Raw genomic sequence first — 27,061 nt, 5'->3', positions numbered from 1 at the left:
ATGTAAACATTTACGTAGACTAAGACGGCCAAAAATAAGGAATGCAAATGGCGGCAGCCATAGTCGCCACCATTTGCGTAAGCGCGCGTGTTTTTTTTTTAAGCCAGACGTGATAGGCTACGTAAGTCTTTATGTAGCCTATCACGGCTGACTACAGGGACGCAAACGGCGGCGGCTACGGCCACCACCATTTGCGTCCCTGCTAGCCAGCGGCCAGATGTCCTGCTGCTGGTGGAGCCGGCGGGAGGTGCCGCGGAATCCCCGCAGAGTGGAGCCGGCTGGCCAGGATTCCGGGGGGAGGGACAAAGAGCCTCCCCCCCCAGCGGAACCCAGCGGAGCCAGGTAAGGGGAGTTTCGTACATCCCTACCTTTGCTAGAGCATGTCAAGTGCCAGGTTCTCAAGTCTGGGGGCGGGGGCTCAGGGTGAAATTGATCCACAGGAGAATGCTAAGCAAAGAGCCAAATTAAATATGTAGACCAAGAGACACATGAGTCCGCCCCATGACCTGCTCGCCGGATCCCTGCCTGGTGATCCCTGTTGCAATGCAAGCTGGCTGGTAGTTTGCAGGAGCCCAGCAAAGGGCTGTCACTGCTGCTGCTGATAGCAACCACTAGGGATGTCAGAGAATTTCTTCACGAATCTCGGGGAGGCCGAATGCCAGCACATTCGGCCCCCTGAAATGGGTGGCAAAATGGTCTGCCCCCCCCCCCGGGATGGGACTTATCTTGTGCAAATGTCCCTGGCAGTGGTGGCTCCGGCGGCAGTGCGGCAGCGGCGGCTGCGGCGGATGGTCTTCCAACCGGCTGCCGCCACCGCCATTTCCAAGTTAAAAAAAAAACAAAACGTGATAGGCTACATAAAGATTTACGTAGCCTATCACGGCTAGATTTTAAAAAAACACCGTGATAGGCTACGTAAATGTTTACGTAGCCTATCACGGCTGAGTGAAAAAACACACAAATACCGCACGTTCCTTATTTTGGCATGTGTTCCTTATTTTGGCACATGTAGTCTACGTAAATATTTATGTAGACTACGGCGAAAATAAGGGGAATGCTATTTGCCTTCCCCTTATTTTTGCCGTAGTCTATGTAAATGTTTACGTAGACTATATGTGCCAAAATAAGGAATGAAAATGGCGGTGCCCATGGGCGCCGCCATTTCCATATGCACAGTTTTTGTTTTTGTTTTCACTTAGCCATGATAGGCTATGTAAACATTTATGTAGCCTATCACGGCTGACTGCAGGGATGCAAACGGCGGCGGCTATGGCCACCGCCATTTGCGTCCTGGCAGGACAGGATTTGCGGTGGGAGGGACGGGGCGCCTCCCCCCCAACCAGAATTTCGGGGGGAGGGACGGAGTGCCTCCCCCCCACCGCGAATCAAGTTTCAGGTTCAGGTAAGGGACTTTCGTACATCCCTAACTGTGTCCCGCCCTGCCGAGACCCGGCAGAGAGGGGCGCTGTTGCTCTTGGTGTTGGCACTGGCGGGACAGGAAGCAAGAGGGAAGCACTGCTTCCCTCTTGCTTCCCATCCTTCCTTCACTGCCACCAAAAGCAACACTTGGGCAAAGAGTGGGGGCCGCTGCACTTGCCTGACTTGGAATGGGCTGAGTCGGGCAAGAGCAGGGGTTCTGGAATGGCATCCAGAGGGCCAAACTGTCAGGAACCTGCCACGCTGAACCTCCGAAATGGACACTTGCAACATCCCTATAGGGATGGCGGAGAATTCCGCCACAGATTTCAGTGTGGCCAAATGCACTGGCATTCGCCCCCCCCCCCCAATCCATGGCATTAACAGCCTGTCAGGGTGGACACTGAGCCCATAGAATCCCAGAGTAGTTCTGATTCTGAGGAAGAGGAGTCGCTCCTGGGAGAGGAGCGTGCTCCTCTTTCCCAGGGCCAACAGCTGACGGAGATTCCTCCCACCAGCATTCCTAGCTTAGATAGCAGTCCTGGGAGTGACAGAGCGCATGAAGCAGACTCGATGGACGCGCGACGCCAATGCAGAGAGCGGCGCCAAATGGAAGGCGCGAAAAGGAGGTGTAGTACCCGGTTGGCGCGCAAACAACGGCTGCGCCCAGAGGATCCAAGGGAAAAGGGGAGGGACTCTCCCTAGCCCTTAAGTTCAGGGGTCTACCAGTGATTCCCTTTCAAATGGGGACCAACTGTTCCGACATAGGGCATAGGTACTCTGCTGCTCATACCTAGTTGCGAACAGTAGAGTTCTTAAGTTGTAAAAGAGGAATAAAGCTTTGAAAAGAATCCCTTTGTCTGTGTCTGGACTTGGCTACTGGATTAGACTGGGAGAGGCCTCCAAGGAGCCCTTGACACAGCCTGCCCTCCCCGCCCCCCCCCGCGGATTCCCCCTGGGACGAGGTTTACCTGGGGCAGATGTTTTGGACAGTGGCGGCTCCGACGGTGGGTTCAGCGGCTGCAGTGGCAGTCGGTCTTTCGACCAGCTGCCACGGCTGCCATTATCATCCTGGTCTTTGCCGTGATAGGCTACGTAAGTATTTACGTAGCCTATCAGAGCAAGCCAATCAAAAAAACAACAACGGCATATGCAAATGGCAGCAGCTACGGCGGCTGCCATTTGCATTCCCTATTTTTCGCCAATTTATCTTACATAAATATTTACGTAAGATAAAACGGCGAAAAAAAGGGGAACACAAATAGCGCAGTAGGCACTATTTGCGTTCCTTTATTTTTTGCCGTTCTAGCCTACGTAAATATTTACATAAGATAAATCGGCGAAAAATAGGGAATGCAAATGGCAGGTGCCGTAGCCGCTGCCATTTGCGTACGCCTTTTTTTTTTTTTTTAACAGAGACGTGATAGGCTACGTAAGTTTTTACATAGCCTAAAACGTCTGGGTAAAAAACAAAACAAAACAAAACTGCAAATGGCGGCTATTTGCGTTGCCCTTATTTTCGCCGTAGTCTACGTAAATCTTTACGTAGAGTAGACGTGCCAAAATAAGGAACACAAATGGCGGCGCCCATGGGCCGCTGCCATTTGCGTACGCGCTTTTGTTTTTTTTTCAAAGTCACCCGTGATAGGCTATGTGACGATTTACGTAGCCTATCACGGCTGACTTTGGAAATCTAGTCGTGATAGGCTATGTAAATCATTACGTAGCCTATCACGGGTGTGTGTGTTTTTTTTACTTTACTTTTTTTTCGCGGCCGGGGAGACGGGGCGCTCCTCCCCAGCCTGAATTTTGGCGGCGAGGGATGGGGCGCCTCCCCCCCGGCCTGAATTTCGGCTGGGCAGGGCGGGGCACCTCCCCCCTCTCGCCTGAACTTCGGGGGGAGAACCGAAGAGCCTCCCCCCCACCACGAAGCAAGCTGCAGAACCAGGTAAGTCCCTTTCGTCCATCCCTAAGTCTACATAAATTTTTACGTAGACTATTACGGCGAAAATAAAGGGGAATGTAAATAGCGTAGTGGGCGCTATTTGCGTTCCTTTTTGATTCGCTGTTTTAGTCTACATAAATATTTACATAGGCTAAAATGGCAAATCAAAAAGGAACGCAAATAGCACCCACTAAGCTATTTGTGTTCCCCTTTATTTTCGCCATAAAAGTCTACATAAATATTTACGTAGACTAAGATGGCAAAAAATAAGGAACGTAAATGGCGGCCGCTGTAGCCGTCGCCATTTGCGAATGCTTTTTTTTTTTAACCCAGATGTGATAGGATACATAAATATTTACGTAGCCTATCACGGTTGAATACAGGGACGCAAATGGTGGTGGCTACGGCAGCCGCCATTTGGGTCCCTGCTACCCAGCGGCTGGATGTCCAGCTGCTGGCGGAGCCGGCCGGCGGCTCTGTGGAATCCCCGCGGAGCGGAGCCAGCCGGGCAATACTCTGGGGGAAGGGACAGAGCGTCTCCTCCCCCATCGAGGATTCCGGAGGGAGGGACAGAGTGCCTCCCCCCCATTGCGAAGCAGATCCGCGAAATGGTATGTGACTGTTATACATCCCTAGATCCTATTGAAGTTATTGGGACACAGTGCTGGGACCAGGAACATAGGAAGTTGCCTTGTATTGAGTCAAATCATTGGTTCATGTAGCCCAGTACTGTTGACACTGACTAGCAGTGGCTCTCTGGGTTTCAGACAGGAATATTTCCAGCTTTACCAGGAGATAGAAATGTATGAGAAATTAGTTTCAGTTCATTTTTTTTATCAGGATTTATCTAGTTTGCTCCTTTTGGACTGAACACAGACTCAGATACAATCTGTTGTTGATGTCTGTGCGTTTCCAAGCTTGCAATGTGCTTTATGGACCAACCCACCCCCCACAACATATGCATGCGTTTGACAGCATGCATACATTTGAAAAATGCACATGAAAAAATTTATACTTCTAAAAAATATGCATAAATACGCTTTAATTAATGGGAGAAGAATGCTTACATTTCAAAGATGCATACAATAGATTCATATATTTGGAAAACCATGCAAAGAAATATGCATGGATTTTCATGTGAAAAGAAAAAAAGTAAAGCTTGCAATCTGATAAAGGCTTGAAACAGAACAAGGTTTGAGCTGGAATTTGGAGAATTTCAGGAAGCTTGAATTTTGCTGATGCCGGGGATTGAACTTGGGGCTTTTTTAATGTCAGCTATATTTCTCCTCTTTCACAGCTTAATGAAATTATTTGGGACAGAAGTTGCCCATGTGAATCCATTCAGATTTTTGCTGAACTTCTGTGTCCATTGGCAGCATGACTGAACTTGGAGGGGTAGAAGATGATCTCTCCTGTTATTTTTGGAGATTAGTGGCACGCAACAAGCTGGGCATGATATTGGCTCTCCTTGAACTTTGTCACCAGCTGCAAATGTTGCAGAAATAACAATCTATGTGTGACTGAAGTAATCTTGGCTACCATGATGCTAGGCTGCTCTCTGACTCAGTAAACCACCACAGAAATAAGACAGTTAAAGGCACCACAGTTGTTCTCTGATGTCAGAAATCTACAGACACAGTACTCAAATGCAGGGCAGGTCATACCGCTAGATTCAGTTGACGAAGCAGTTTAGCCCCACAGCCATACATAGGGATGTCAGAGAAATCCTCTGCAGATTCAAATGAGGCCGGATTCCAAAGCCTCAGGAATCCACAGTGGATCAGGACCATTTACCTCTGCTCCAAGAGGACTGGAGGCGGAATGGCACTCGGCTGCTTCTTCCATCCAGAGCAGTTCGCCTCCTCCCTGTCCCTGCCAATTGCCTTGACAAAAACTGTCCTTTAAAAAAAAAAAAAAAGCGATCGGGGGGGGATGTGCCCATAGACTTATATGCAAATAGATTTATGAATCTTGCATATAAGTCTATGTGTCCACATAGGCTTATACGCAAGATTCACTGCTCTATTTTGCTTATAGGTCTATGGGCACATGTGATCAGCAGGAAGTTTTAGGGATGGCGGAGAATTTCTCCACGAATCTCCGGGAGGCCGAATGCCAACGCATTCAGCCCCCTGAAATTGGTGGGGAAATTCTCCACCGGCCCCCCGCCCCCCCCAGGATGGGACTTACCGTGGCCGAATGTCCCTCTTGGCAGCTGGTCCCGGTGGCGTTTCGGCGGGGGCAGGGGTGGCGGCCGGTCTCCTGACTGGCTGCCGCCGGCACCATTGCAAAAAAAAAAAAGTAAAGTAAAATAAAACAACACACCCGTGATAGGCTACGTAACGATTTACATAGCCTATCATGATTTACGTAGCCTAGATTTCCAAAGTCAGCCGTGATAGGCTACGTAAATCGTCACGTAGCCTATCACGGGTGACTTTGAAAAAAAAAAAGCACATACGCAAATGTTGCGTTCCTTAGTTTGGCACGTCTAGTCTACATAAACAGTTACGTAGACTACGGCGAAAATCAGGGCAATGCAAATAGCATGCCCTTATTTTCACTGTAGTCTACGTAACTCTTTACGTAGACTAGACGTGCCAAACTAATGAACGCAAATGGCGGAGCCCCATGGGCGCCGCCATTTGCATACGCACTTTTTTTTTTCTTTTTCAAAGTCACCCGTGATAGGCTACGTGACAATTTACGTAGCCTATCATGGCTGACCTTGGAAATCTAGCCGTGATAGGCTACGTAAATCATTACGTAGCCTATCACGGGTGGTTTTTTTTTTTTTACTTTACCTTTTTTTTTTCGAGGCCAGGGAGACGGGGCGCTCCTCCCCGGCCTGAATTTCGGCGGCGAGGGATGGGGCGCCTCCTCCCCGGTCTGAATTTTGGACGGGCAAGGCGGGGCGCCTCCCCCCCCTCACCTGAACTTCGGGGGGAGAAGCGAAACTCCCCCCCACCGCGAAGCAAGCTGCGGGACCAGGTAAGTCCCTTTCGTCCATCCCTAGCAGGAACCATAGCCAATATCCTTCTAGGAATGTGTGATACTAGAAATTGTATTCCATTTAAGCCCAAGGGTATTCTGCAGCATTGACAGTGTGGTAAGCGGCAGTGGAGTGTAGCAGATTTTTTTGTTCCAAGTCTGGAAATATTTTGCACATTTTTTTCAGTTTCTGCCTTTCGCACAAATTGTAATTTGCATTTTTTTTAAAGAGGATCTTGCAATTTCCTCAATAAGTACCTTTAAAAATATATATATATTTTAATATAGGCTCTTCTGTGCAACTGCGCACCATCGCAAGTCCACCTCTCCACTATTGTCAATCCTCTCCCCATTTCACTTGGGAATTTTGTGCCTTTGCTCAAGAAGTGCCAAAGTGAGGGACAAAATTGGTAAGTTCTTTGACAAGCATGGCTTTGCTAGGTGAAAGGAAGCAGTGTGTCCAGAGGTTGAAACTGGCAAGGATATTGACAAGATGGGAATATACCTCTGCGAGGACTTGTGCAATATCACACACACAGACACACACAAACAATTATGACACTATTTGTGGAAATTTCAAGATCCACCCAAAATGTTTGCACAAGTTGCCGCCATTTTTTTTTTTTTTTTAAACCAGAATCCATGTATTGGCTTGACTCTCTACAGATTGAGTTGATGCCAGCTAGGGGGAAACAGCATGACATTCCCAGGGCCAAACTGGATAAACCCATTAAGTTTTCACACACACTCCCAAATGGAATTCTCATATATTCCTACCCCTTTCCCTCCCAATAATTGTGATGGGGAAAAGTGAGCTTTTCTACACATGGCTGTTAAACTGCTCACAGAATTGAGATAGACCAAAGAGTGTTTTCCTCTAGGTGGCACTATGGAATAGTGAATAGCACAATTACACAAGTGAAAAAGTGTTTTCTTTCACTTTCACAAATAATACCACATTTTCCCTGCTTCCAAAAACAAACAAAACAACCCCCCCCAATCAAAAATGCTGTTTAAAAACAGAAGTGAAACTAGAGGGTAACAACATCATCTGAAGAACCCGTAAACAACCATGAGTAGTGAGCACACAATAAATGCCTCATGTTGAAAAGCTCAGAGTCCACTTATTTAGGGAAAGCTCAATCCCTTATTAATATGGGCCAAGCAAGCAGTATCATATGTAAGGTGCACACAAATCACCCCCTTGAAGTGTTCTTAGCTGATGCATCCTGATAGATGGATGCTGTCAAGGTTCCCTGAGCAACCCCTTAAGAATCTCCTTCCTCTTTAAATGTCCCAGCTTCTTTCTCTTAAACATCCCCTTCCCAGTAATATGGGGTTTAGGCTGTAGACATGGGGGTGACTGACATTCTAAACAGAGGGTTTAATCACAACAGTTTATTAATAAATAAAAACAAGCAAATCACAACTAAGAGTATTTACACAATTGAGCTAAGTGATACAAAAGGCCTTAAAAGAAAATAAAAGTTGTAAAATGCAAGTTCCTATACCATAATTATCCTTATACTTTTCTAGGCTGCTTCTTCCTTCTCACTCTTCAGGGTCTGCCCTCACTTCAGGCTCTGGCTGCCTCTCTTCTTACTGACTCTCTCACTCTCTTTATATACCCTCCTCCCTCAAAACTGAAAGTACTGCTTCAAACCTGAAGACATGAAACTTAAGTGGAGAAATGAAACTGACACTTAAATGGAGAAAAGAAACTACTCCTCTCAGGGTTCCCCCCGCCCCAAGAAAATTCCAGGCCTCTAAGCCTGACTGTTTTTCCCTTTGCCTCTCTAGGCCTCAAACTTTCACAGATGCATTTGCTGACCACAGTGATGACAAGTCTGGCCGAACACAGAGAGCGGGTTCGAAACCTTGGATCACCACTGAGATTTAATATTGAACTGGGAATCAGGAACGAGATGAACGTGAGCACGTGTTGGATAATTTTGAATGTTTTCGGCAGACACGTGTTCCCACTCACGTTCGGAGATTTGAACAGGGAACTCTCATACATCCCTATGAGAGTCCTGATTGTACCTACCAGTGAGTCTGTGAGCAGGGTTTCTGTGGCTGATTGTAAGACCTTAGCCCACTCATCTGGGTTCAGGCAGTCCTACTGGTAACCTGGCCCCATATTGTTTAGGGCTGCATTGTGCCAATATATAGCACCATACATGTGCATTGGTAACATATCACAACGCACAGAATCTTGATGCAATCGTACCTACAATGAGATCAAGATTGACTTTTTGGAGAGTTTTTATCAATCTGCAGGTGCTCATCGCGAGCAAGGATGGGAGGCAAAAAATAAACAAAAGAAGTGATTGGTGTGGTAAACTGCAGGTGCATGCTCAAACTCCAAGTTGATTTTAGACATTAGATCCAGGTTGTGTCAGAATGAATCTGAGCATGTGGAGATGTCCAGCAGCTTAGGTTCAGAATGGGGGAACAGCCAGAACAGGGGGAGGCACCCTCCCTAGTGAGCTCAGATCTGGCAAGGCTTTCTTCCCAAGACTTTGACACACAGATGGTTTAGCCTGAAAGCCCACCCCCTTTCCTCCAACATGAGAACCCAGGTTTTGGGGGTGGAGGAGAGTGAGGGGTGTGACTTGAGGGATGCTAGGGTCCATCACAGAGCGAAGCAAGAAAAGTTAAAAGTGGAGCTCAGACACTCTGCCAGGTTGGCCGCTCGTGGAAGCCAATGTAGGAGGGAGCCACCCTAAGGGAGGTGCATCCCTGTGAAGCAAGTCTGGCTGAGAAGTTCTTGCCCAGACTGCTGGCAACTTCTCTATCTTCCACTTTGTTTCCTCTACTGATATCTGTAGCTGTGTGGGTTAGCTGGTTTTATGCAGTCTGATAGTTTCCTAGAATCTGCATTTGTAAAGAAGTTAGTCATTGACTAATAAAGTAGTGTTGGCCTGAAGCCTTGTTTCCTGGAGTGTGTTGATTGCAAAGGGGAAGGATGAAAGCACATGACAAGGTGTTGAACCCAAGGGCTGAGTTCAATTTCAGGGAATCTCTCTGAAATTGAACTCAGCCACATCTGAGCAGTGGGCAGGGCTGAAAGCAAAAGGGGGCAGGGCCAAAAATCCCAGCGTATTTTAGCTTAAAGCTCTTCCTGCCAGTCACTAAGCCTTAGGAGAGGTAGTTCAGCCTTTTAGAATGGGGAAAATGTGCAAAGCCCAGTAAACCACTGACCAATCCATGGTCTTGGTAATGGTGCTGAGGCCAGGGGAACAGCCCAGGGAATTCTGGGTGGGCCAGATTTTGCCTGTGGGCCTGAGATTCAACACCCCTGTAAAGCAGGACTCACAGTGAATGAGAGGGACCACAAAAACATGCAGTGATGGTGGTGGGTGGATTCTCTCATCGCCTGGGACTGATAGACCAGTCCCACAAGGATGTGTCTCATTCTTTTAAAAGCCAGGTAAGCCAGTAGCCATCACTATATTTTGCGGGAGAGAATTCCAGATGTCCATTCATGTCATGAATTCCAGATGTCCGTTCATGCCATGAATCCCAGATGTTCATTCGTGCCATGAATTCCAGATGTCCATTCCTGTCATATGAAGATGCGTATTATCTTCCTGATCCTTTCCAAACTACATGTCCTTTCTTTTTTATTATTATTTGAAATGGAGATCACTCCTTTTCTTTTTCTTCAGATTTGGAGGTTTCCCATTCTGTCCTGGCAAGGCTACGATTCCCTCACAAATACAAAGTTTCAAACCCTCCTCCCCACCCCCGACTGAGTGCAAAACGGCTCCCAGTATTTGCAAGAACTGTGCCTCTTTCCAAGAAGTTTGCCGGCAGGAACCCGGTAATGAGTGCTGCCAGGTGTTGCTCTGAATGCGGCAAATGATTTCTTGTTGTTGTTGGAAATCACATTAAATACCAACATCCGCCTGCAGATGAGATCTGCAATGCCCTCCCTTCAATCCCAAGCAGATGGGGAGTTTGACACGCACTTGCCGCTTTCCCTTTACTGTCATTTTCCCACAGACTCGCATGCTTGTATCCAAGATGTCTGCCCAGCCCCCTCACAAATACCACATCTTCCTCCCTGTCATTGCGGAGCCAGGGCAGGGAAGGGGGAGGCCACCTGGGACAGAATGTGGGGCTGATGCAAAAACATAACAGAAATCTGCTATTTATTATTACCCAGCTTGCAACCTGTTTCTGAGAGGACCAAAACAACCATATGTTTTCTGGTTCTCCCTTTCTCACTCCCTTTCTCATTCCTTCCGATGTAGAGGCTAGTTTGTTTTTTTGTTTTTGCTTTTAATTGCTTAAAAACAAACAAAAAACACCTCCCCCTAATGTGGCATTTCAAAATCTATTTACGCGCAGTTGTTTTTACAGGGTCATTTCGATAAAGGAAGTGCTGTACAATCAGGGCCAGCCCTACCATTAGGCAGAGACTGCTCCCTCATGTAGCTAATTTTGGGTGTCATGAAAAGTCAACCAATTGTTAGTGAGTTGTTAGTGAGTATTATTATTGCATTTTTCTGCCAGGGAAGGGGAGAGGGGCTTGGGTGATTTCCTGTCACAGGTGCCAAAATAACTTGGCTAGTCTTGGATACTGTGCACCTTGACTTTGGGATGGGAAGAGTACGGATGTTGCAAGAGTACGTGGCGTGTGTGGAGTTCAATGGATGCAACCCTTGCCTGTCCTCCTGGAGCCCACTTTCCAAACTGATGGGCGCTTGTGGACCTGCTTGGTGAGCCCTCCATGGCTCGCCAAGTGCCCCGAAGCTGCCTATCCTCCCTAGTGAGACACTATTGTGCACAAGAATGGTGGCTCTGGTGCTTCCGCATAGGTAATGTTGTGTAATTGGCGACCGTAAAGGGGCCATCTATGCAACATTACACACGTGAATCCTCCATTTGAGTCCATCTATCCCTAGGGAGAAGCACTGTTTGGAACTCTGCCTCAGGCAGCAAAATCTCTTGGGCCAGCCCTGCTATGGTGAACATTGTCCACTATATTTTATGAAACCCTTCACCTCCAATGGAAGAGGTGGTCATTGCTCTGCATCTTTTGTGGGACTGGGAGAAGGCCCAGTATTAAGGGGAGACATGGTCAGGCTCTTGCTGAGGGGCCACACTCCAGGAAAGGGCCTTCTGATAAGAACTCCTCTTCTTCACCCTTGCAAACTGCTTGTTCATCTGCATTTATTTATTTATTTTCTTTCTTTCTTTCTTTCTTTCTTTCTTTCTTTCTTTCCCGCCCATCTGGCCGGTCACCCAGCCACTCTGGGCGATGTACAACAACACAACAATCAAAAACAGTAAAATTAAGCATTAAAACATCATGTTCGAAACATACCATAACCCACCCCAAATGCCTGCCTGAACAATCAAGTTTTCAATGCATGGCAGAAGCTCGTTAAAGAGGGGGCATGGCGGAGTTCCTTAGGGAGGGAGTTCCACAGAGTGGGGGCCACCACAGAGAAGGCCCTCTCCCTCATCCTAACCAGCCTAGCTGTACTGGCTGATGGGACAGAGAGAAGGCCATCCGAGGCTGATCTTGTTGAGTGGTCTGTCTGGTGTTTCTGGAGGAGCTCCTTGAGACAGGCTGGGCCGGAACCATATAGAGTGTTAAAGGTCCAAGCCAACACCTTGAATTTGGCCCAGAAAACAACTGGTAGCCAGTGCAACTCCTTCAGCACCGGAGTGATGTGATCATACTGGTGGCTGCCTTTAATCAGGTGAGCTGCTGCATTCTGCACCAGCTGCAGCATCTGAAACGTCTTCAAGGGTAACCTTACATAGAGTGTATTACAGTAGTCTAGATGAGAGGAGTCCAGGGCATGTACTACCGATGGGAGCAGATGGTTGGGAAGGTAGGGGCGCAGCCACCATATCAGATGAAGCTGGTATAGCGCTCTCCAGCTCACAGCTGACACCTGAGCCTCCATGGACAGCTGGGAGTCTAAAATGACCCACAGGCTGTGGACATGGTCTTTCCAGGGTAGCTGTACCCCATTCAACACCAGGTTAACATCCCCCAACCTCCCCTTGTCTCCCACCAAAAGTACCTCAGTTTTGTCAGGGTTCAGCTTCAGCGTATTCCTCCCCATCTAGCCAACCTTGGTGTATGGATGGTGCAGAATTTCTCCCCGAATCTTCAGGGGGCCGAGCACCAACGCATTTGGCCCCCCGAAATCGGTGGTGAAATTCTCCGCCCTCCTCGCCCCCCCTGGATGGGACTTACCTTTGGCGAATGTCACTCCCGGCGGCGGGTCAGGGACGGTTCGGCGGCGTTTCGTCACGGGCGGGGGCGGCGGCCGGTCTCCCGACCAGTTGCTGCCGCCGCCATTGCAAAAAAAAACACCTAAAGTAAAAAAAAAAACCACACACCCGTGCATAGGCTACGTAATGATTTATGTAGCCTATCACGGCTAGATTTCCAAAGTCAGCCATGATAGGCTACGTAAATCATCACGTAGCCTATCACGGGTGACTTTGGAAAAAAAAAGCGTGTACGCAAATGGCGGCAGCTCATGGGCGCCGCCATTTGCGTTCCTTATTTTGGCACGTCTAGTCTACGTAAATCTTTACGTAGACTAGACGTGCCAAAATAAGGAACGCAAATGGTGGTGCCCATGGGCCGCCGCCATTTGTGTACGTGTTTTTTTTTTTTTTCCCAAAGTCACCCGTGATAGGCTACGTGACGATTTACATCGCCTATCACGGCTGACTTTGGAAATCTAGCCGTGATAGGCTACGAAAATCGTCACGTAGCCTATCACGGGGTCATTTTTTTTTTTTTACTTTTTGTTTCGTGGCCGGGGAGACGGGGCGCTTCTCCCCGGCCTGAATTTCAGCCGGGCAAGGCGGGAAGCCTCCCCCCCAGCCTGAATTTCGGCCGGGCGAGGCGGGAAGCCTCCCCCCCTTCACCTGAACTTCGGGGGGAAAAGCGAAGCACCTCCCCCCCACCGCGAAGCCAAGCTGCGAAAAGGTAAGTGACTTTCATACATCCCTACCTTGGTGAGGATTTATATGAGGGGTAGAGCTGCATGACATCCACATATTGATGACACCGCACCCCAAACCTCCTGATGATAGCCCCCAGCAGCTTCACGTAGATGTTCAATTAGGGATGTACGAAACTCACCTACCTTTTCATGGAATCTTTCGTGGGGGGGGATGGGGGGGAGGCGATCCAGTCCTCCCCCTCGGAATCCTCGATGGCCAGCTCCGCTCCGTGGCCAGGCCACAGAGCAGCTGGCCAGGGTTGTTTCCAGCTTGATTTCTGGCCACGGACGGGCTGCTGTGGACGCAAATGGCGGCTGCCGTAGTGGCTGCCATTTACATCCAGCCAGGCAGCCGTGATAGGCTACGTAAGAATTTACGTAGCCTGTCATGGCTACCCCCCAAAAAAAACCCAGCGTACACAAATGGTGGCGGCTACGGTGGCCGCCATTTGCATTCCCTATTTTTCGCAGATTTATCTTATGTAAATATTTACATAAGATAAATCGGCAAAAAATAGGGAATGCAAATGGCGGCTGTCGTAGCCGCCGCCATTTGTGTACACTGTTTTTTTTGGGGGGGTAGCCGTGATAGGGTATGTAAATTCTTACGTAGCCTATCGTGGCTGCAAGGAGGGCAATGGCGGCGGCAGCAGGCAGGCCGGCCAGGAGACCAGCCACTGGAGCAGCCACCGCCACTGCCGGAACCGCCACATCCACCCCAGGTAAGTGCTGTCCCAGGGGGAATCCGCAGGGGGGTGGGCCGTTCCACTGTAGCAGCCATATCGGGGGTCAGACTAAGTAGCCTCTTGCAGTCTCATGCTCAGCTCATTGCTGAGCTCTTTCTCCCTTGAATATATTGTTGTAAGCTGACGAGACACAGGAATTCCTTATCTTGTCAAAGGTCATACAGTTGTATATCTTGTTCTCTGCTGTTCTCTTCTGTTCTCTCCTTATCATGGCTACCCTATAACCCAGTTCTTGTATTATAAACAATAGTGCTAAGAGAAGAAATGTTGAGGATTGCAACCCCATGCGGGAGGGGGAGGAGGAGCCGTTTCATATGTGTCACAATGTCTATAAAACCAATGTGCTAATGTAAATCGGGGCTTCTGGCTCTTTGGAAACGATTCCAGCCTTAAGCCCGCGCGTTAAATAAAGAATCTCTTTTTCCTTCACTCCGTGGTCTCTCTGACTCTGGGTTCTGCAACATAAATGGTGCCGTGACTCGGATGTGGCAGGCTCTGAGCCAGACAGGTGGCAGTTGCCTGCTCTTGATCGCCGCACCGGGAAGACGAGCTCGGCGCATGCCTCCCTTTCTTGGCGCCACCGACCTTTTTGTCGAGTGAATGGGAGAAAGCCTGCACCGGGATCGCCCAAACGGCAGCGAGCAGCAAGAGAACCTTGGGAAGCGGAGGAAGGAACTTGAGCCCTGCCTGTATCGCAGCTGCAATTGAGTTGAAACCCACATTGGAAGCCTTCAGGAGAAAGGCAAGTATATGGGAAAAAGAGGGCCCCGCCTTTAGGGAGAAAGGCCACTGGGCAGAAAAAAAGAGGGCCCCGCCTTATGAAGAAGGTCAGTGTTGGTGGTATACGTATACAAAAGAACCTACTCCTTGCGGGTAGAAGGGGGGCCTGATCACACCCCCGAGTGGGCGCCAGTACCCAGCACGCCAGTACTCAGTAGGAAGCTGAGGAAGCTGGGGAAGCCGTTTTCCGCTCTGGTAAAAAGTGGGAAAAGTGGGTGGCAGGGACATATGGATGTAGTGGAGAGATTGATTGTGTGAGTGGCTACTGCGGTTTCTGACGCATACCGTTGACCGTCCGGGTGCCCAGGCCAGTAGCAAAGTGCGTGGTGTGAAAAATCCTCTTGTGTCGGCCAGTGAGACCCCTTACTCACTGACCAATTCCCATTCCCTAATTGTGTCTGTCTTCAATTTAAGAGGGAGGCTATGGGTGGTGGGGGAAGCAAACCTTGCACCCCCTTGAGATGTATGTCAAACAAAGAAAGAAAAAGGTGTTTTTTTAAAGATTCAGAATAGAAAGAGAAAACAGCAAAAAGCTCAAGGTCGAGCTGAGAGGAAAAAAAAAAACAAGATCTGAGGCTGTTTGTTAAAAAAATGTTGCAGGACAGTCTGGCTTTTAACAAAGCGTGGGAGCGTGAGAGTGTAAGGCCGAAGACGTAGCTGTTAGCCTAGCGCGCCGAGAGAGGGGGGGCAGGAAAATTGCCCACAACGTTCTGAGTTGTGCAACATCATCACCTCGCCTAATTGAGATGAAATCCCTAAGAAATGGAAACTGAAAATGAAGACCCAGAAGATGAAGGCAAAATAGAAAATAAAGGTGAAGAATCAGCCCCCAGAGCACAGGCTAGACCCCTCTTCGAGTGAAAAGTGTGCCATAAGACTGTCCCAAAGCAGAATGAAGCGGAAAGACCACGTTAAAGATCTCTGTCAAGGTAACCGTGTTTAGCTTTGAACTGTGTTAAAATTGCATAGAGCCTGTAGCTACTGACCATCAGCTATATGATTTCTGAAGAGCGTAACCATTAAGCTTTTGCCGTGGGATTCCCTGCAATGAAGAAATCTCACTGATTTGAGTGTCCAGTGTTACACTGCCTAAGTGTGTGTGCTAAAGAGACCGAGAAACCAGACAGCATGTTCCTGGCCAAGCCAAAATCACGCTACTGCCATGCTCCTGAAAGCTGCAATAAACTGTGTAAGCTGGGAGACCCAACCTGATTGAGAAGAAAAGAAGATATTGGAGCAACTGTCTTAAAAAACAATGAGATCTGTGTAGCTGGCTGGCTGACACTGTCAGTGATGTTACAACTTTAAATTAAGACTGTTTTCCTGTTTGAGACCCCAGTGAAGAAAGCTAACCCGAGTTATTTGTTGCCCGTGCCAAAGCAAGAATTTGGTGGCCCTGTACCTCATCGTGTCCTGTTTTGAGCTTGGGATTTACAAATACAAACAAACTGAGAAGCTTGCCTTTGAAGTCCTGCAAATCACCCCACCGCCTCCCCGAAGATTAATGGCTGCCTGAAAAATGCAAGTATAAGGCAATGCCCATCACCCCCCAGCGTCCTGAGTTTCGGCACTCAGTGTTTCAGTGCTTTCGTGTACCAGGTTAGAAGAGAAAAAAAAAAGAGTAAGTTTTTAAAATGTCTGTGAGAGAACCTGACAGAAGTAAAATAAAATTTACAAAGGAGTTGCCCAGGTTAAAGTGTCACGGCTAGAGAGCTGAGCTGTGCCGCTCTGTTTAGACAGAGGCCTTGCTAAAAAGTTAAAGGCCCTTGTCTGTCAAAAGGGGTGTAGGGCCACACTTTCCCTTTTTAAACTGATGCAAAAGTAGAGAGCCTTTGCTGGAAACATCGCATCTTCATTGCCCAGAGCCGTCTCTGTTTGCTTCCATCAATGTCTGGGCTTTTTAGAGACACTCTGCACATGAACTAAAATTTTAAATTGTCAAAGACTTGCCATAGACAGTGCTGTGAAGCTTTTGATAAACTTGAACTCTCATCGCTGTGGACCATGTGTCTGTGTTTGTAGTCAGCTCAGTGTACAGCAGGCTGAGTTTGATCTGTGACTTTTAGATTTCCTTTTGCCAGAATTCATGCAGCATAGAGTTGCCGATGCAAAAATGGTGACCTAGAACTCTGCGTGTGTGGGTATGCCCGTCCCTTGATTTTGATGAGCCCTGAGCTTTCAGCCAGAAGACCAGTATAATTGCTGGATCTGCTCCATCATGCCTTACCATGCAAGAAGTGTTTTCCATTCATTGTGTTAAATTGCAGAAAAAGTTTGTTGTGTATATTTTATGATTTCTTAAATATCATAAAGTATATGTGATATTTGCAGATTAGTGTTAGTTGCAACTCCAAATGATACTAAGTGTGGTTCCCAATGGATGACGAAGAGAAAAGACAAAAGCAAGTAGAAAAGAAGGAATAGAGAAAGTAGAAGACAGATAGAAAAAAGAAGAAAGAAAAGGCAAGAGGCAAAGAAAAAAATTGTAAAAAAAGAAGCGTGGCCATAGTTGCCCCCAGGGTAAATTAAAAGCAGCTGATTGTGCCTGGAGCTTATTACCTGGGGTAAAGTAGCCACAATAATGTAATAGTGCTTTAAAATGAAGAAAATGTAACTAGAAGGAGAAGAGCCTATCCCAAATGTGTGTCAGTGGGACTAGTGTAAGGCAGAAAAGTTTAAGTAAGTTTAACTTGAAAAAGACAAATAAAGAGACAAGGCTGGTGCATGGAGCAGAAAGTTTTATATAAAAAGTTTGAAACATGATCTGCAATACAGGCAGATCAGCAAAGAAAAAGAAAGCAAAAGAAAGAGAAAAAATTTGTCTTCCCATACTAATAAATAAAAAGTGTTATCAAGCACTTTGGGAAGCGAAGTTGTTTACAGGAAGCTGTGCCTGAGAACCAAACACTTCTAGCCTATGCTGAAAATGCTTGCTAGTGTTATGGGCAACATGTATGGTATAAAACCCATTTAGCACAATAGCTCGTGGTTCAGAGAAGCTGTCTGATCCAACCATTAAGTACGCCTGTGTGCTGTAAGTTACCCAATAAAGCCTCCTTGTAAGTACCCCCCCCCCCGCTGGAATCCCAAAACACAAGTGGGGCTAGAGCGCCTCACCCAGTATCAAACCCTGCTGTTAGAAGCCATGAAAGCAGGTATGAAGAAGTCAATTAATATGACCAAAGTGTCTAAAGTGCTGCAAGGTGCCACCGAGGCCCCAGAGCGTACTTGGAGCGTCTTTCAAATGCCTATCGCCAGTATACCCCCCTCCCTCAGCCCAGAGGCCCAAAAAGATGTGGACGAAAGAAAAAAAAAGAAGACCCGGCAGAGGCAGAAGATTCTTAAAAAAGAACTAGTGTGCCCAGTGTGGACAAGATGGACATTAGTGGCATGAATGCCCAAATAAAATAAATCAAATACACAAAGGAGAAAACCAAAGGGGCCAGAATGGGCGAAGAGGGAGACAGCTTGAGAGGGGCCGTGACATTGACTGTGAGGGGCCGTGACATTGACTTCATAATTGACACTGGAGCAGCATCAAAAGCAAGCAAAGGTTAGCCTTAAACAAGAAGTCCAAACACTAAACAAAGTTCTTCAAGCCCAGCGTAGCTTTGTCTTAGAAAATAAGCCATTCCCATCACAGAAGTTCATCCTTTCCAATTAAGAGTTAAAGTATGAGTTAAAGAGGGAAAAATAACCCTTTGACTCCCAGATAGAGAAGACTGAAAACTGTCATACTTTCCACCCCCACAGCTATGAAAGTAGCTGGAGTTAAACCCTGGATACACTGGACACGAGTCAAGAGAGCGAGAGGGGGAGAGTAGACTGTAAACAGAAATCCTGAAAATCCTTTAAAAATCATTCTGAAAAAGCAGTAAGAAGACTCAGGCTAGACCTTACTGTGGACACACCGGGAAACTGTCCCCCTGCGTACGGTCAGACCTGCAACTGAAGAATTGAAGAAGGGGACTAGACCCTACTGCAGCTTGCCAGGTGAATAGCTGCCCAGCGTACGGTCAGATCCCAAAGAAGATCAAACATGCGTGTTGTAGTGTTAGTAGTGCTGCATTGTGTTTCCTTAATAAGGTGCAAAAAGGGGGGTCTGCCCCTGGAAGGAGAAGTTTGTCCCAGTGATTTGCTGATAATTACTGGCTTCACCTGGCTAACATCACGAGAGTAAAACATTTTTGTTTGCCAAGAGGTATACCTGCAAACAGGCTTATTAGCTCTTGCCTAATACCTGTCTGTAGACATCCTGAGAAAATTCAAAAAGATACCATGTTAAAAGTTTATGGTGTAAGTTTAACTTATTCCCAAAATGCTAATTGGGGCATGGTTGCAAAGATCCTACCCCCTACAGAGTTCACTCTACGCACCCCCATCATTGCTGAAACAAATGCTACGTGTGCACAAATGCTTAATTGTCAAAAATTTTTCCAGAAAATATAAAGCTATCCCTGGCCCCCTTCCACTGTAATAAAATTCAAAACATATCTTTTAATGATGCCCACATACTTTTGCCTCATGGATGGTTTTAGACATGTAATTCCCGCACTTGGTCATTCATTCCTGCCAACTTGTCTGATAACCACCCATGTTGCCTCAGCCGCCAATTGAACTGGTGCCAATTCTTCCCCTGTAGCCCGAGAAAATCCGTCAACGGCAGCCTCGAGCACTCCAACTAACTAAAAATTGTAATAGTCATGTGCAGTTATATTCTGACTCAGAAAAATTGGCCTTAGCAATGTCACTAGTTGGGGTTCCAAGTTTAGCCGTGGCTGATGGTCTGGAAATCAACCGGTTAGCTTGCAGCTTAGCCAAATGCATAAATGCCACCTCACGAGCATTGTCATTGTTAAATAAAAAGCTGCGTGATCTAAAAGGTGCAGTTCTAGAAAACAGAGCTGGTATAAATTACCTCTTCCTTCTTCATCATTTAAGTTGTGAGACACACCAAAAGCTCTGTTGTTTTAACTTAACTGATAATGGCAATGCTGTAGATGAACAGATCAACAAGCTGCACAATATAGTAGCTAACAAAACAATAAGACAAAACAATTAGTTAACCCCTTGGCTTCCAGGTCTTAGCTGGCTTGAAAGCATTGTTCATCCTAATTCTACCAGTGTTGTTCATAGAGATACTGTTATGTCTCTGCGTTCCTTGTCTTATGTGCTGTTTAACCAATCTGTTTTATGTCTCAGCTAATAAAACTGCTGCCCTCTACGCTCTAATAGCCCAACAAGAGGCTAAGTAATATGTATGTCACAAAAAGCTTTGTATAGTTATCAGTAATGCTATAATTGTAATGAAATTATGCATTTAAGGGGGGAATGTAGCAGCCATATCGGGGGTCAGACTAAGTAGCCTCTTGCAGTCTCATGCTCAGCTCATTGCTGAGCTCTTTCTCCCTTGAATATATTGTTGTAAGCTGACGAGACACAGGAATTCCTTATCTTGTCAAAGGTCATACAGTTGTATATCTTGTTCTCTGCTGTTCTCTTCTGTTCTCTCCTTATCATGGCTACCCTATAACCCAGTTCTTGTATTATAAACAATAGTGCTAAGAGAAGAAATGTTGAGGATTGCAACCCCATGCGGGAGGGGGAGGAGGAGCCGTTTCATATGTGTCACAATGTCTATAAAACCAATGTGCTAATGTAAATCGGGGCTTCTGGCTCTTTGGAAACGATTCCAGCCTTAAGCCCGCGCGTTAAATAAAGAATCTCTTTTTCCTTCACTCCGTGGTCTCTCTGACTCTGGGTTCTGCAACACCACCATGGATTTCGGGGGGCTGAATGCCAGTGCATTCGGCCTCACTGAAATCCGTGGCAGTATTCTCCACCATCCCTATGTTCAATAGCATTGGGGAGAGGATGAAACCCTATGGCACCCCAGAAGTGAGCGGCCATGGGTCTGAAACCTCCTCTCCCAGCGCTATCCCCTGGTACCTGCCGGAGAGGAAGGACCGGAACCACCGTAATGTGGTGTCTCCAATGCCCAGCCCCTCCAGGTGGTCCAGGAGGATACTGTGGTCAGTGGCGAAAGCCGCTGATAGGTCGAGGAGAACAAGGAAGGCGCATTCGCCCTTATCCAGAGCCTCTTGCTGTGGCCCACACAACAGTGGTGGTGGGAAGGAGGAGCAGTAGATGCCACTGCCTACTTGCTCCCTGGTTCTCTGCCTCTCAAGCAAGCATGTGGTAGTAAAGATTACAAAAAGGAGGAGGAGCAGCTGGCGACAATGGCTGTGAAAAGGTAAACTCACTAAGGGAGGAGCCCCATTAAGCATGAATTGCCCAAAGTTTCCCCCAAAACCTGGAGCTGGCCCTGACTGGGAGAATTTTGGTGGTGTTTCCCCTGCCCCCAAATGGGTGGCTGGGCGCTTGCATTAAAAGTGGCTGATGGATGCGACCGAGTGTTCTTCCTTTTAGCTTTTAATGTTTTAGAAAATCATCCATACTTTTCTGGAATGCCTGTGGGAAGATGTTCCTGGACACTCCACACACTGATCGCAGAGGCTGCCAGTGGGGTGCCAGAGAGCGGCCCATAAAGAAAACCTGTAAACTCTTTGTTTTTTAAATGACTTCCTTTTATTTCTTTATTTGTTTTTAAGGTGGCATGGATCATTCTTGTTTTTAAGTTAAAAGCTAGAAGTTAAAAAGGAACACCCGTTATCCAGCTTCTAACATTATATATGAAGCTAAGTGCCAGATTCCTCTCACCCCAACACCATTTCACTGAAATTCTCCCTTCCTTTCTTCACTTTTTGGTGGTGATGGTGATGATTTCTTGTTGCCTCACCCCTTCTCAGTGGATAAACCCAAAACATACCCCAAACCTTAGCTGAAATTATCAGAACAGCTCTAGAAATGTTGTCTCCAAGGAACCAAGTTACATATGTGGATCTGGTATCACTGAGGATCTGTCATATGATTTATTTCTCTGTCCAAATTCAGATTCACTTTCTCTCACATTTGTTCCCCCACTCCAAAATGTATGCATCAATTGTGTGCATTTTTTAAACCTGTGCATTCTTCTCCCATTGACTAAAGCATATTTGTGCACATTTTTCAAAGGTATTATTTTTTGATGCACAATTTTCAAATGTACGCTTGCTGTTGAGTGCATTTTTTTTGGTCTGTGAATCACATTGCAAGCTCAGAAATGTATGGACCCTGACAGCAGATTGTGTCTGAGTTCATGTTCAGTCCAGAAGGTACAAAGTGGGTAAAATCCTGATAAAAAATGAAGTGAAACAAATTTCTCATGCATCCCTAGCTGTCCCACATGTAACCAGCTTCCACCGTGTTTCCGATGTTTGTACAGTTGGAGTTGGGGGGGGGGCAGTTTGTGTCCCACATCTCCACTCATTTCAACCTGAAGTATTAACACAGGTGATACTTTGGCTCAGTGCTAGATTGAATCAGGGATGCTTGAGGTATTTGAACTTAGGAAATTCTGACATGAACTAACCTGCTTTGCATCTCCCAGACTAACGTGCTGCAGAGTGGAGCTTAGTTGTCCACCAGATTTCACAGTTCCAATTGGTCTGTCCCAGTTCTTGACTTAAAAAAAAAATGCATCAAACTAAGTTTAAGCATGCTTATTTTGGGATAAAATACATTTTAAATACATATTTAAATAGTATTTCAATGCAAATATTGGAACAATTTTTTGAAAAACAAAAAACATTTGCACAGATTAATGTGCAAATGGGACAGAACTGACTTATGGGCAAACATGTAAAATTGTCATAGAGTAGAAATTAACAGATTTCTGCATCCCTAGATGGATTGCTCATCACATATGTTGCAGAGATGAACGGAATTTCTCATCCACCCCTCCAGTGGTGGCACATTGAAAAGAGGTTGAGCTAAAGCAATGAATCTTTCAATGCCACAGCAAGCATCTTCATCTGTAGGGGGTTACTTAGGGTTCACAGAATAGCTGTTGCTATTACGGGACAGGCAATAGCTCAGTGGGTAAAGCACATGCTTGGCAGGCAGAAGGTCCCAGGTTCGATCCCCAGCTTCTCCAGGTAGGGCGAGGAAAGGATCCTGCCTGAAACCCTGGAGAGCTGCTTCCAGTCAGTATTGACAGTACTGGGCTAGATGGACCAATGGTCTGGCTCAGTATAAGGCAGCCTCCTATGTTCCTGTTCCTGTTGTTGTTAACATTTCTATACCACCCCACAGCCAAAGCTCTCTGGGCAGTTTACAACGGTTAAGTTGCATGTATTTGTTGCAGCACACTAACTCATTTTCCATAGCACACCGGTGTGTGCCCCTACACGCAGTTTGGATCTGAGGATAACTGATCCAACGTCATCCAGTGCCAAAAGGGCAAGATGGGTTTTATGTTCATGATATGTTTCTTTATCATATTTCCCTCTGTATTCCTTGTGCCCTGTTGTTCTTAAGGCTGCAGCTCAGATAACTTGTAATACACTAGGCTTGGTTACAGGAAGGAAAAAGGAAGAAAATATCCAGTTTGAAAATGTGCTAAGAATTGAGAATGCATGTTTTCTTGCTGTGTAGTATCTCACTTAAATACTTCTGTAAATTACCTACCAAAAAGAGCTCTGTTTGTCATGGTCCTTATTCCCCCTGGCCTTGAGGAGAAGAATAAGTTAACTCGCCTAACTCTTCCTCCTCCTCCAGCCTTGCTTTAGGAGGTGGACCAGAAGAGTCAAACAGGAACTCATTTTCAGCCTACCTCCAACTTCTGGGTTGCTAGTATGGCTCCCCTAGTTACTATATTCTTTATCTTCATCCATCTTTCTAAATGCCAGAGCACATGCTATGGCTGCATGGAATGTGGCCCAAAATAGCCTTCCTGTGGCAGGTCCATCAATAACACCTATAAATATTCAGCATGCAAATCCATACCTTCATGTTGTGGATCTCTATACTCTCTCCCATGGCCAGTGAAATCTAAGGCAAGTCACGGAGATGAAGCCTGAGCTGAAAGTTCACTTACAAGCTGTTTTGGCTCGAAAGGAGGTGCTGGAAGTCCTGGGAGCTTATACAAGGAGTTTGTGGGAGGAGGAGGAGGAGGAGGAAGAAGAGGCATGTGAGATATCTCACACACCTTCATCTTAGGGCTTAGGTTCATGTGTCAGGATGAGAAATGGTCTGTTGACACAGCAGTGGTGGCAGCAGCAGCAGCAAAGGGAGGGAGCCTGACGGCAGCAGGTCCTTCTGGCAAGGTTGTGTGTGTGTGTGGGGGGGGGGGTGTCAGTGCGCAATTCACTGCTCCTTTCACTCCGCTGGCTGAGGCGGGGCTTCACCCCACTTCAGGGGAGGGCTGGCTCTACTAAAGTGGTAAAGCCCAAACACAGCTTTACCTCCTCAGGGAGAACTAGTCCCTAAGCGTTCCAATCCTCTGCATTATCTGTCTGACACGGGAGGTCTGCTTGGCGGCATTGGCTTTGGGAATGGAGCCACCTTGCTCAGGGTGTTTTCAAAATACTATATGCTCTTCCTCAAGCTTTGTCGCAAATGCTTTATCCATCTTGGGAAAGAGGCTGATTTGATCGGCTTTGGCAGTGCTTTGTTTAGTTCCTGAAATGCCAAAGAAATGTCCCTTCCTTCAGACATCGGCCCTTATTCAAGCTATGCTTGCATTGTGATTTCCTCAGAGGGTTTTGCCATCATCTTCCATACGTTAAACAACAGGACATTGCCTCCCCAAACTTGAAGGGGAAGCTTTCGTTTTTCTGGGTGAGGAGGAAGACCTTCTGGCTTGTTCCCTGCCTGCATGTAGAACCGCTACCTCTCTCCGATGAAAACAAACACTCAGCCATGGCTCATTTCTTTTTGTTAGGCCAGTTGGGCAAAGAACTACCAAGCAGCAATTTTAAGTGTAAGTGGAATCTAAGTGGGTCTTTAACCAGCCACAAATGTTCTGCATTAATTATTACATTAAGGGTGAATTCATTTTGTTCTTGCTGCAGTGCTTATATGGTCTCAGTTGCTTTCACACTGCGTGCAGTTTTGACTTCTACCCAACTCCCATCAACACATAGTAGGGGCTTAGTTGATCTGCATTGGCTGAATGGGCGCTCCATTGGGATGAGTAGATCAGTCTATTGTCAGCCTGTGCCAGTTTCGCATGTTTTCATTCATACAGCCCTATTTACATGATACAGTATGTGCTGAAATTTATCACATGAGCAGGAATGGGGCCAAACCGGGTAGTTCCCTCTGAGCCATAGGTGTCCACATGTACAGTGCAAACACCCACCATGGGAAAGCCTTTCCTCGTACAGCATCTATGTAATTCTGAACATTGCACGATCAGGGGTCTGAATTGTGGGGGAAGCATCCATGCGTAGAACTGTACGTAGGAAAGCCTCCCTGCTGCAGGTGTTCATGTGGTATGCGGAATCTATCTGGGGGGTGGAGCTCACCAAGCTTTCATCAGCTCAGCCCCTCCACCCCCGACTTCAGCCACGAGCTGGCCCAACTTGATCTGCATTGAGTTGGACCAACTCGCAGACTTTTGTGTGTGTGTGTGTTTTAAATCCATAAATAGAAATATGCACAATTGCAGGGTGCAATTTGCATGATTTGCATGAGTGCTGCCTGTAATTTGCCCAGTTTGTGTAACTCACAGCCAGAATTTGCATAATTTATGCAATTAGTGGGTGAAATTTGCATAAATTGTGCCAATTGCAGCTGGGATTTGTGTAAATTGCAGGAATTCCACCCTGCAATTTGTGCACATTCCTATTTATGGAGATTTTGTAAAAATGAAAATCCCTATCGCTCAGCCCACAAACATGAGCTGAGTTGGGGGCTTGTTGGGAGTCCAAAGAGCTCAAAAAGGGCTGGATTCCATAGCAATGGACATCCCTAGTTATGACATGACATCATGGGGCATGGCTACTTTGTGTGGCTCCATTCCTCCTTGCATGGTGTGTTTCACCACTTATTGCAATGCATGAATAGGGCTTAAGTCTCATGGAAGATGAGGCTATCAATGGCTACTAATCATAAAATAGTCATAGAATCATAGGGTTGGGAGGTGCCTACAAGACCATCGAGTCCAACCCCCTGCTCAGTGTAGGAAGCCTGATTCCCAGGCAGTCTCCCATCCAAGTACTAACCAGGGCTGACCCTGCTTAGCTTCTGAGATCAGATGAGATTGGGCACACGCACATCCAGCCCTTTGCTCAGTCATGATGGATATATATTACCTCCAGTATCAAAGGAATACCTCTCAATACCAGTTGTGGGGGAACTTGAATGAGACAGTGCTATATGTCCTGCTTGTAGTCTTCCCATAGCTATCTTGTCCTGGTCTGACAATGCCCCTCCAAGATGACAGTAGATCAGAAGGCCCCCACAGGCTGGGTTGGAGTACTGGAGTTCAAAAACCAAGGACAAGGCAAAAGCATGGCTGAGAAGTGTGCCAAGGGTCAGGAATCCAAAAGGTGAAAAGCTTTTGAAGAGTTCCAGGGAGCAGGCAACAAAACGAGGTTGTAGACATTCTGGATTGTAAATTAAGGATGATGGCAGAAGCAGCAATGCCAGGAACACAAGCAGAGGAAACAGAGCTAGAACTGCTGAGTTGTTTCTAGCAAAGAGTCCACATCTTGGCATGGCTTTTCAAGACTGGATGCATGTGACTCCACCCAGGACCCCCCCACACACTGAAATTGATCAAACGTCTGTTAGAAGCCCTCCTCCCGAGAAGTCCTGGCTTGCAGCCAGCAACTACATCTGAGTGGAGGCAGCTGAGGATGCCTCTTCAGTCGGCGTCTGTCCTGGGGAGTTATGGGAGGACTATGCACCTGCTCAGACTCTGAGCTTTCTGGTAAAGCATGAGAGGGGCCTGGCTGTTCACCATCAGACTGGCCAGATGTCTCCGGGATTTGTTCTGCTGGTAGCTGTTCAGGCAAGGTCTCTTCCTTATCTGATAAGGAGTCTCCAGGGCTAGTCATGACACATCTGTGGGAACAGAATGCTGGATCAGACAGGTCACTTTGGTCTGTTCCATCAGGGTTTTTCTTCTGTTTAAAACTTTAAATCCATCAAAATTCTGCATTAATCTGCAATTTAAAAAAATTAAGTGTGCACAAAAATGCATACTTAAATACTTACTTAAATGTGCATTTTTCAGCACATTTTATCTGAAAGTATGGATTTTTAAACATTTTATTTTTAAAAATATGCATTTTAGATGCATTATAGTG

The 27,061-nt window shown here is 46.7% G+C and overlaps 2 long non-coding RNA genes across 2 annotated transcripts in view; one reads left to right on the top strand and one right to left on the bottom strand.

The window, feature by feature from the left end:
• LOC146346581 (uncharacterized) overlaps positions 1-23,862 on the bottom strand; it is a 37,889-nt gene extending 14,027 nt beyond the window's left edge. Inside the window, exons 1-2 of the long non-coding RNA XR_014789967.1 lie at positions 23,751-23,862; positions 22,336-22,427 (exon numbers count right to left, since the gene is read on the bottom strand). This is a non-coding gene — a long non-coding RNA (uncharacterized LOC146346581). The remainder of the gene's footprint in view (positions 1-22,335; positions 22,428-23,750) is intronic.
• On the top strand, positions 15,608-20,122 carry LOC146346582 (uncharacterized). Its single transcript, XR_014789966.1, has 2 exons — positions 15,608-16,485; positions 18,618-20,122. It is a non-coding gene; the product is annotated as an uncharacterized LOC146346582 (long non-coding RNA).
• Positions 23,863-27,061: the final 3,199 nt, after the last annotated feature.

The sequence above is a fragment of the Heloderma suspectum genome, chromosome 4 (genome assembly GCF_057233095.1).
Source record: "Heloderma suspectum isolate Gila_16-S chromosome 4, 16-S_ref, whole genome shotgun sequence".
In the NCBI taxonomy this organism is placed as follows: Eukaryota; Metazoa; Chordata; class Lepidosauria; order Squamata; family Helodermatidae; genus Heloderma; species Heloderma suspectum.
Note: the sequence above shows the minus strand (reverse complement) of the source record. Positions and strands in the feature narration are given on the sequence as shown.